The following is a 9,545-nucleotide window of genomic DNA, read 5'->3' as shown; positions in this document are numbered from 1 at the left end:
AAAAAAAAAAAAATTAATAAATAGGATGCCTTGCATTTGCGTGATAGGTTTTCCTAAAAGGAGGCTGTATCCTGTTTATTACGAGGAGGCAAACTAGAACGGAGTAACTTAAGCCATTAATACAAGGCACGGATGTATTAAATAAAACAAGGGCTACGGGACCAAGAGTGAGTTCTACCGCCAACATCTCCACATTGAGGAAATGAAGAAAGAAGAAGAACACAAAACCCCAGCCCCAGGACATCAAAGCCTAGTAAATAGTGGCTTCTTAATCTAAATTAAGAAGAATCTATAAGCTAGGAGTCAGGAGCAGCAGGACAGTTGCTGAGAAGGCAAAGCAGGTGAATAGAGAAGGGGAGGACTTGGGTGACTGAGGGAGGAGGCAGGGGAGGCTGTCAGAAGAGGGGACTTAATTTCCACTGGTAGGGCGACCATACATCCCGGCTGGCCTGACATGATCACAGGTCATACCTGTAGACCCAGTTTAAGGAGTAGTGGCACCTCCTTTCCCTCTCAGAACTGTCCTTGTTTGGATGATAAATTAGCTAGTCACCCTACCAATGGGACACGTTATCAAGGCATTAAATGTTCCACGAGGGACAATAAGGAAGATTCATTTTCTTTTTTTAGAAGAGACAAAACATAGGTGAGTTGATTGATATTCCATTGAGGATGTTGCAAGTTATCAGTATCAACAGAGAAGAGTTGATAAGGCACAGAGCGGAGCCCAGGGGTATTGTTATCCCTCAGGGACATCACAGCCTATTACCACGCTTTGCCCTTTGAACTCCCTGTGTATTTGTACTTGCACTTTGTCACCACTTATAACAGTCTGTCTTATACTATAGCTATGTGCCTGTCGTACCTACAGAGTATTTCTTCTACTCAGAGGTGAATTCCTTAGGGTAGAGAGGATGCCTTTTTCCTCCTCTTTGTATCCTCACCCAGTGACTAGAAGCGGTTTGTACATAGAGAAGTAATAAATTCTTGTATCTCCCATTAGAATGTTATAATTGAGGCTGCTAGCTGCCCACCGAAATCCGTTTCATCCTTATTTCTGGGCACATAGCTGACCACATTTCCCGGACTCCTTTGCAGTCAGGAGCGCTCCATGACTAAGTTCTCCATCAACAGAATGTGAATGGAAATGGTATGTGTCACTTCTAGGTTTGAGCCTGGGAAAGCGGTTGCGTCTCCTCTGTATTCTTTTGTTCCTGCCTTCCAGCAAACCCGCCCACCATCCAAGCTTCACCCATGTGGCAATTATAAGACCCTGGTTGATGGTACAAAGGACTAGTGGAAGGAAACTTGGTCCTTGATAGTTTGTGTGGAGGAGAGCTGTCTGCCAAACTGGAATGTTCCCTTGGACTGTTATGTGAGAGAAAAATAAAATTCTGTCTTCTTTAACCACTGAATAATCACTATGTCTCTATTATTATAGAAGACATTCTGAAGAGCAACCCAAGAGGAAGAGTATTACCCCATGATACCATTCTCTCCATTTTTCTTCATCAGATGATAGTAGCCATTAAAACCCATCTGCCTAGGGCGCCTGGGTGGCTCAGTTGGTTAAGCGACTGCCTTCGGCTCAGGTCATGATCCTGGAGTCCCTGGATCGAGTCCCGCATCGGGCTCCCTGCTCGGCAGGGAGTCTGCTTCTCCCTCTGACCCTCCCCCCTCTCATGTGCTCCCTCTCTCTCATTCTCTCTCTCAAATAAATAAATAAAATCTTTAAAAAAAAAAAAACCCATCTGCCTATTATTATAGCTAGCCCTGACCCAACTAATAGAAATATAAACTCCAGTAGGTTGGGGATCTTGTCTGCTTTGTGCCTGGCAGGAAATAAGCATTAACGAGTATTTGTTAAACTAACTTCTGATTTCACCAAGCCACTGTGTGATATTCTTTGATTTCACAAGCAAAATTTTCTATGAGAAGAAAAATAAGAAGCACTTATTCACCAGTGTATATGAACTCAACTGTTATTTGTATCCATGTATCAGTCAGTATAAGCTAGGTTATGCTGCAAGAACAGAAACCCCCCAATGTAAGTGCTATATAAGAACAAAGTTTTATTTATTGCTATCATTTACCCATCCATCATGGGTTTACAGGTGAATCCTGCTCATTGTGTGATTCAAGGATATAGAAAGATGGAGTACCTCCCAGCTAAATGTCAATCACTGCCACAAAGAAAAAAAAGATGGCCGTGGAGGGTCTTGAACTAGCAATTAAATGCTCCATCTAAAGTGACAATTGGCCTGGTTTTCTAGAGACTGTCTCGGTTTAATGCTGTAAACCCACATCCTGGTAAACCTCTTAGTCTCAGGCAAATTGGGGTGGTTGGTCACAGTTCTAGCCCAGAAGTGACACATATCATTTATATTCACAAGCCAATGTCTAGAATCAGTCAGCTGGCTTCACCTAACCACAAAGCGGGGCAGGGAAGTGCAATCTAAAAATATGGCCAGAAGTGGAAAGAACCAGAAATAGTTGCCAACCAACATTAGCATAATCCCTTATCATGAATTGGTATCCTTATTTTTTTTTCAAGATTTATTTACTTACTTTAGAGAGATAGAGTGCACAAGTGGGGGTAGAGGGAGAGAGGGAGAAGAGAAGCAGATTCCCCATTGAGCGGGAAACCTGATGCAGGCTCATGGGGTTTATGGGGCTCAATCCGACACCATGACCAGAGCTGAAACCAAGAGTCAGATACTCAACCAACTGAGCCACCCAGGCGCCCCATAAATTGGTATTCTTACTTCTAAATCATTCTCTCATGAGTTTTTTTTTCTCCTTGCTTTTGATTCTATGGGAACTTGGTTATATAAGTAAATCCTGAATTTGGCTCAGAGTACTGAATTCCCACCTCTATGCTGAGTTATGCAGGCTCTGTAGAAATAAATAAGCTATAAGCCCTGCCCTCAAAGAGTTTAAAATTATTAGGGGAAATAAGATACAAATATTATAACGTAAGGTAGAAACAGAAGAATATTCAGAGGCTAGGGCATTAAGAATAGAAGCAATCACACCCAGCTGAGAAGACATTCTGAAGAGCAACCCAAGAGGAAGGGTATTACCCCATGATACCATTCTCTCCATTTTTCTTCACCAGATGATAGTAGCCATTAAAACCCATCTGCCTTAAACGAGTTGAAAACCATTCTCAACCTTTCTGTATGGAAAATGAAGAAAATATTTTGCCTTGAGAAATGTTTGGCATTTCCCTATTCCTGGTTGTGATCCGTGCAGCCTGAGAAGAGCCATTGTCATACATACTATTTTCGGACATCTAAGCCCAATGTTAAAAAAAAGGACAATTACACCAAGTCAAGGAGAGAGCTTTAACCACAAGTTGTGTTCAAACTGGATTCCGTTCAGTTTTGTGGTGGCAAAACAGTCCTGCCTCCTACACAGGCTTTGTGGGTTACCCTCCAAAGCCCTGTGAGGTTCCTCCATGTGATTAAAGTCACCGAGAAGTTTTATGATTGAAAACTCCCCTTTGCCTAGGATTTATTTAGCTATTCCTCTGACACACTCTCTCTAACTCGAGCTCCGGTGGGAATTGTACAGGGAAATTTACTCATAAGTTACAAAACCAAGCTAATATGACAAGCAGAGAAGAGCCATCTGGCAAATTGTTTGTAAAACACTTTCCTTGTGTTTGTTAAATCCTGTTTCCTTGTAAGTCACTTACCAGGAGACCTAGCACACACAGCTGAACCAATGCTAAAAGTCCCCCAAAGCTTTCTTGGTGAGTATCAAAGGCAGGAAAAGAGTTAAAGCCTTCCAGGTATAAAATGCAGACTTAAAAAGGAAGATTCCTTCAGCGTTAGGCATTACGAAAGAGATGCACGCATTATGAAAGACTCAGAAGCTTCTAGAACTTCTAATACCTGACATTAACAAAACCAGCCTTTGGTAGCTTAAAGTGCCGGACTGCTTTCTTGGAGTTTACAAGAAGTTGAGAAGGAGAGAGAGAAGGGTGGACATGGACACACACACACACACACGTACACATGCACGTACACACACACACACACATTCCCTCAGACTTCCAAGGTAGAGCCAAAGTTCTAAGATGGTCAGACATGCAGTGCAGCATTCCACCCAGAACAAGAGGTATGAAAATGAAAAGGCCTCAGACTCTCATGGAGCTGATGGTGGGTAGGGAGCAGGAGCCATTAGACAAAATCCAATCAAGCCCAGCACAGTCTTTAACTAATAAAGCACCAAACGTACTCCATTGCGTTTCAAAGCACAGCTTACATCTCTCTTTGGGCCCTGGGACTATGAAATGCTGAAAGACTTTAAATGGGTCTTGGATTAGCATCTGATAATTAGCAATCCCCATTTCTCACTTTGGTCTTTATTCACAGCTTAATTAGTAAAGACCACATTGACTCTTGGGGTTTGGAACAGCAAAGTAGAGCTTCACGCCCCAGCCTGCCACGCCTTTCTCCCTGCCCCCTTCCACCCCTCTGCCTCACTCCCTCCTGACACCAGAAACACAGGAGTGGCCCCAGCCCAACCTCAGCTGCTCTGACTGCTCAGCAGCTGACAGTGTGGGCTGAGGTGTGGACAGCTGTTGTCACTCGGGTTCCTACAGAGGGGAAGACGCCAGAGGTAGAGACCTGCAAAATGGATAAAATGTGTTTGAGTCAACGGAGGCGATGTCAGATGACAAATTTGCAAAACAGGAGTTCCCAGCCTGAAGCGAATAAAGGGATTTAGCAGAGCCCCCAGCTTCCATGGGCCCCCACGCGTGGGAGGTGTCCCACACCACGTGCTCACTGACTTTCCATGAATTCACCCCACTCTAGGGTGAGTGATGGTCCTCGTGAATCCACTAGTGCTGGGAAGAAGATAGGGAAATGTACTGGTTAACATCCTTAAGTGCTGGCTGTCCCAGACTCGTGGGTGAGGGGGGGGGGTCTTATTTAAAGTCTTGTGTCAGGGATCATAAAGTTTTCTACTTCACTTTCTTTTTTTTTTTTTTTAAGATTTATTTACTTATTTTAGAGAGAGAGAGGGTGGGGGGAGGGAGAGGGAGAGAGTCCTAAGCAGACGCTGTGCTGAGTGTGGAGCCTGATACAGGGCTCGATCTCACGACCTCGAGATCAGGACCTGAGCTGAAACCAAGAGTTGGGTGCTTAACCGACCGAGCCACCCAGGCGCCCCTCTGCTTCACTGTCTCCATCTCTCTAGTGGGGATGGTCAGAGTCAACCCCACATCTCCTGCTGGCACGTACTGTCTCCACAACCTTAGCTTTGCCAGACTTTGGAGAAGAACGTGTTGATATTTAAAGAAAGTTATTGGGTTTGAAAAGGTGGGACAAAGCAATGATCACCAGAACCAGAATGGTGAGGAGGACGAGACCAGATAGTTCACCTAAGAGGCAGTCACAGTTGGGATCTCAGGAGAGTTGATCAACACATGGTGCTTCTTCGTCCCTGGACTTTGAAGAAGAAAATTATTTAAAGAAAGATATCTATAAATATGATGCATTGGAAGGATTGGGAAGCTGAAAAATCAAACAGTTTTGTTTCAAATAAAGTTACCAAGTCCTGGACATTTTCATGCTGGCCTCTCCAGACAGCTTGGTGTCTAGTACACATCTTCAGAAATTATTTTTCCAACTGCACTTGTCGATTTTCTAATTGTCCATGTTGATAAGGGCTAGAGATCGTCTGATGACCTGAAACCTTATTGTACTGAGTCTCAGTGGTGCTTCCTCTTAGTTTCAAAGCAAGTAAATGTCATCCCTATTTTCTTCTCATTAGCCATCTGAGCGGAAGAGACGAGACTGAAAGCCAGGTGCACTGTGTATTACAGGAGCGGTGTGGACTCAGGTCTGCTGTTTATTCAATGTTTATATTTTTGCCAGCCTCCTGTGGAGATGCTCCAGGACGTTTTCCCACCCACAAGGTCAAATTCCATTTCCATCCATTCACTGGAGCTGCTGAGTGATTTGGTCAAAAGCCTTTTTCCCTCTGTGCTCTTTCTGGCTTGACCACCCCCCCCCCGCCCCACCCCTCAGTCAAGTTGAAAGCTTGAGCAGATCGGAGAAGCAGGAACGAGAAGGAAACAGGGTCTCTCTGGCGGGTCTTCCTCTGGTCGCAAATGTACTTCCCACCCCCTCCCCTGTTCACCGTGTCCAGCCCCAAGGTATCTGGTTCGAAGAGGTGGGACAAAGCAATGACCACCGAACCAGAAAGGTGAGGAGGACGAGACCAGATAGTTCGTCCTAAGAGGCAGTCACAGTTGGGAAATCAGGAGAGTTAACTGAGCCATGGTGCTTCCTCGTTCCTGGACTTTGAAGAAGAAAATTCAGATCTCAGGGGGCACCTGGGTGGCTCAGCTGGTTAAGCGTCTGCCTTCGGCTCAGGTCATGATCCCAGGGTCCTGGGGATGGAGTCCCGCATCAGGCTCCCTGCTCAGCGGGGAGTCTGCTTTTCCCTCTCCCTCTGCCCCTCCCCCAGCTTGTGCTCTCTCTCAAATAAATAAATAAAATCTTAAAGAAAGAAAGAAAGAAAATTCAGATCACAGTGTGGCACATGCAAATCACATCACAGGTCCTGGCAAGCACTGTGCCTGTTGAGAGAGGAGGGGTAACTCGGGAAAAGGAGGCACAGTGTCTGAGGGCCTGATGGCCTGTCCACGGTCTGCCCCACCCCCACCCCCCAAGGTACCTGCAGCCCCACCGCATGGCCGCGTCTACAGGGTCTTTAGGAAGACAAGTGTTTAAATACGGACAAAGGAGGAAAAAAACGTTTGCAGCTTATCCAGGGTATTTGCTGCTCTTTCTCCTTTGTTTTACTCACAGGATAGGAGGCCCCCAAATGAGTCGGGAAATATACGCAAACACCAAGTGTTCAAAAAAAGATGAAATTTGTGAAAATAGATGATGGTAAGGGATGGGGCGTAGGGGTGGCATTGAGAATGGTGGTGAGCGCAAAAGTGCCGCTTCTGGGAGAGGGTTCTGAGAAATAACTGGATAAATGGATATTTGTCAGTGTATATATTTTAGCATTATTTATAATAGCAAAAAATGAGAAAAAAACTATCAATAGGACATCAGCTAAATAAATGGTGGTATATCCATAGAACAGAATACTATGGAGCCATTTAAAAACATCGTAAAAACATCATTCATTTGCATTCGACATGGTTAGATGTCCACAGCGTGGTAAGTTTTTTTTTTTTTTTATTTATTTGACACAGAGAGAGAGAGCACAAGTAAGCAGAGCGGCAGGCAGAGGGAGAGGGAGAAGCAGGCTCCCCACTGAGCAGAGAGCTGGGTGTGGGGCTTGATCCCAGGACCCTGGGGTCATGACCCGAGCCGAAGGCAAACGTTTCACCGACTGAGCGACCCAGGCGCCCCTACAGCGTGGTAAGTTTAAAAGCAAGTTGCAGGGGCACTTCCTGTCCCCACACGCCACCCGAGGAAACACGGCTTCCTCCCCAAATGACTGTGCCGACCCAAGTCCTCATCCAGCTGGCTGACACAAGCTTGACTTTTTCTTATCAAAATTTAAAAATCAGCTTGTTAAAAAAAATGTATTTGAACAAACTTGAACGAGCAGCTTAGGAAGGTCAGCCATTCCCACCACCACAGGCTCCAATCCTGTGATCTGAGTTTTACTACCCCTATTTTTACAGGAAGAGCCCAAAGCTCAGAAAAGTTAAGTGCCTTCCCCAAGGTTACACAGCTTAACAAATGGTAGAGCTGAGTTGTGAATCCAAGACCCACAAAGTGTTCTGACGTCCCTGGTGATGTCATAGTGATAACCCCAAACGTAAGAGAGAAGACTCAGGATCCATCCAAGAGCAGAAGTTCGAGGTTCTGTTTGTAAGTATTAGGAGTAAGGACATTTCATAATGACCCCAGGGCCAGGCTGTTGGGTAGCCTCAAAGGTAATCCCTACTAATCCACTGAAGATCGCTCAAGATCTATTTGGTTGGCTCTGAAATACTTGGATCTTTTCTCCAGAGCCACTGAGAATGGGTTATAGGCTCATGGCTGGTTGAGGGGCTGGTTAACAGAGCGTCCACTGTTGTTGAGGTAAGTTGACCCAAGTTCCAGATCCCAGCGTCGTGTTAACTTGCTTGAATCAGATGGCGATCCTTTTGTTCATTTCAGAAGAACCCTTCACCACTTGAGCCTCCGCCACCTGCTAGGAGCAAAGTGGCCATTCTGAAGGCACAGCTCAGACCCCTGAGAGCTGGAAATTCTGTGCTCACCTGTGACACCTGGACACCCTGTGTCCTCCCAACTTCTGCTTCCCCTTGTCTGGGTCTAGTTTTCTCAGCTGGTCTGTTGCCGCTTCCCCTTTACCCTTTCAGTCTCCCTCACTGGACATTCTGTCCATAGGAGGGTGGAGGCTGGACTGCACCCACTATCCCTTCCGGGGAGGCAGTGGGCCTGGCTCCTTCCCCTGAAGGTGCACCTCATCAAATAGGGTCTTTCGCAGGTAAGGGCATCCTCGGAGGGTCTTAGGTCATGGGCCTCTGGAGCATCTTTTTTTTTTTTTTTTTTAAGATTATTTATTTATTTATTAGAGAGAGAGAGAGAGCACTGAGCTGGGAGGAGAGGGAGAAGCAGGTTCCCCTTAAGCAAGTGGGGCATCTTTGATGAAAAAACTCTCAGGAAAATATCTTTGAGGAAAACTTCTTGGTCTCTCTCTTCTGCGAATTTCTCTTTTTATGTTATTTTCTACAAGGGCACCTTTCTGAAAGAAGGGTGGGAGTGTGACTTTGACTTGCTTTTCTTTTTTTAAAAAAACTTAAGGAACACCCCCAGGTGCCCATAACTCCCTGTATTTGGTACCTCTGCTTTCTTTTTCTACCCTGTCAAGTTGCTCCCTTTCCATTCTTTGGATTCTTTTCTCAAAGAGGTGAGTGTAAGGGGATGAGTGTTTAGAAGCTCTATGTGCCGCGAACGCACATATGCGCACACGCACACTTTTGTTTATTCGCTACACCTTATCTCCTCTAATCCTCACAACAAATCCCTGGAGGGTTTTACCATCACCATTTTATAGATGAGGAAGCTGAGCCGTGGGGAGGTGCAGTAACTTGCCCTTGATCACTGCTACAGGGCTTGTAGAGTGATTTACAAGCACGTCAGTTCAAACAGCGTGAGCCTTGGACAAGATACCTCTCATCGATAGCATGGGCGCACCTAGCAAGTATTTAAGGACAAATTAGGGGTGACTGACAGACAAAGTGCCCTAATCAAGAATGAATACCTTCGGGCGCCTGAGTGGCTCAGTCGTTAAGCGTCTGCCTTCAGCTCAGGTCATGATCCCAGGGTCCTGGGATCGAGCCCCACATCGGACTCCCTGCTCGGCGGGAAGCCTGCTTCTCCCTCTCCCACTCCCCCTGCTTGTGTTCCTTCTCTCGCTGAGTCTCTCTCTGTCAAATAAATAAAATCTTTAAAAAAAAGATTGTTTAAAAAAAAAAAAGAATGAATACCTTCAGAGGCAGTGCCTTAGCATTTAAATCATAGTATGTCACTGTACACTAAAGAGATTATTAA

Source organism: Leptonychotes weddellii, chromosome 2 (genome assembly GCF_054177405.1).
Source record: "Leptonychotes weddellii isolate Sample4059 chromosome 2, ASM5417740v2, whole genome shotgun sequence".
NCBI classification, from domain to species: domain Eukaryota; kingdom Metazoa; phylum Chordata; class Mammalia; order Carnivora; family Phocidae; genus Leptonychotes; species Leptonychotes weddellii.
Note: the sequence above shows the minus strand (reverse complement) of the source record.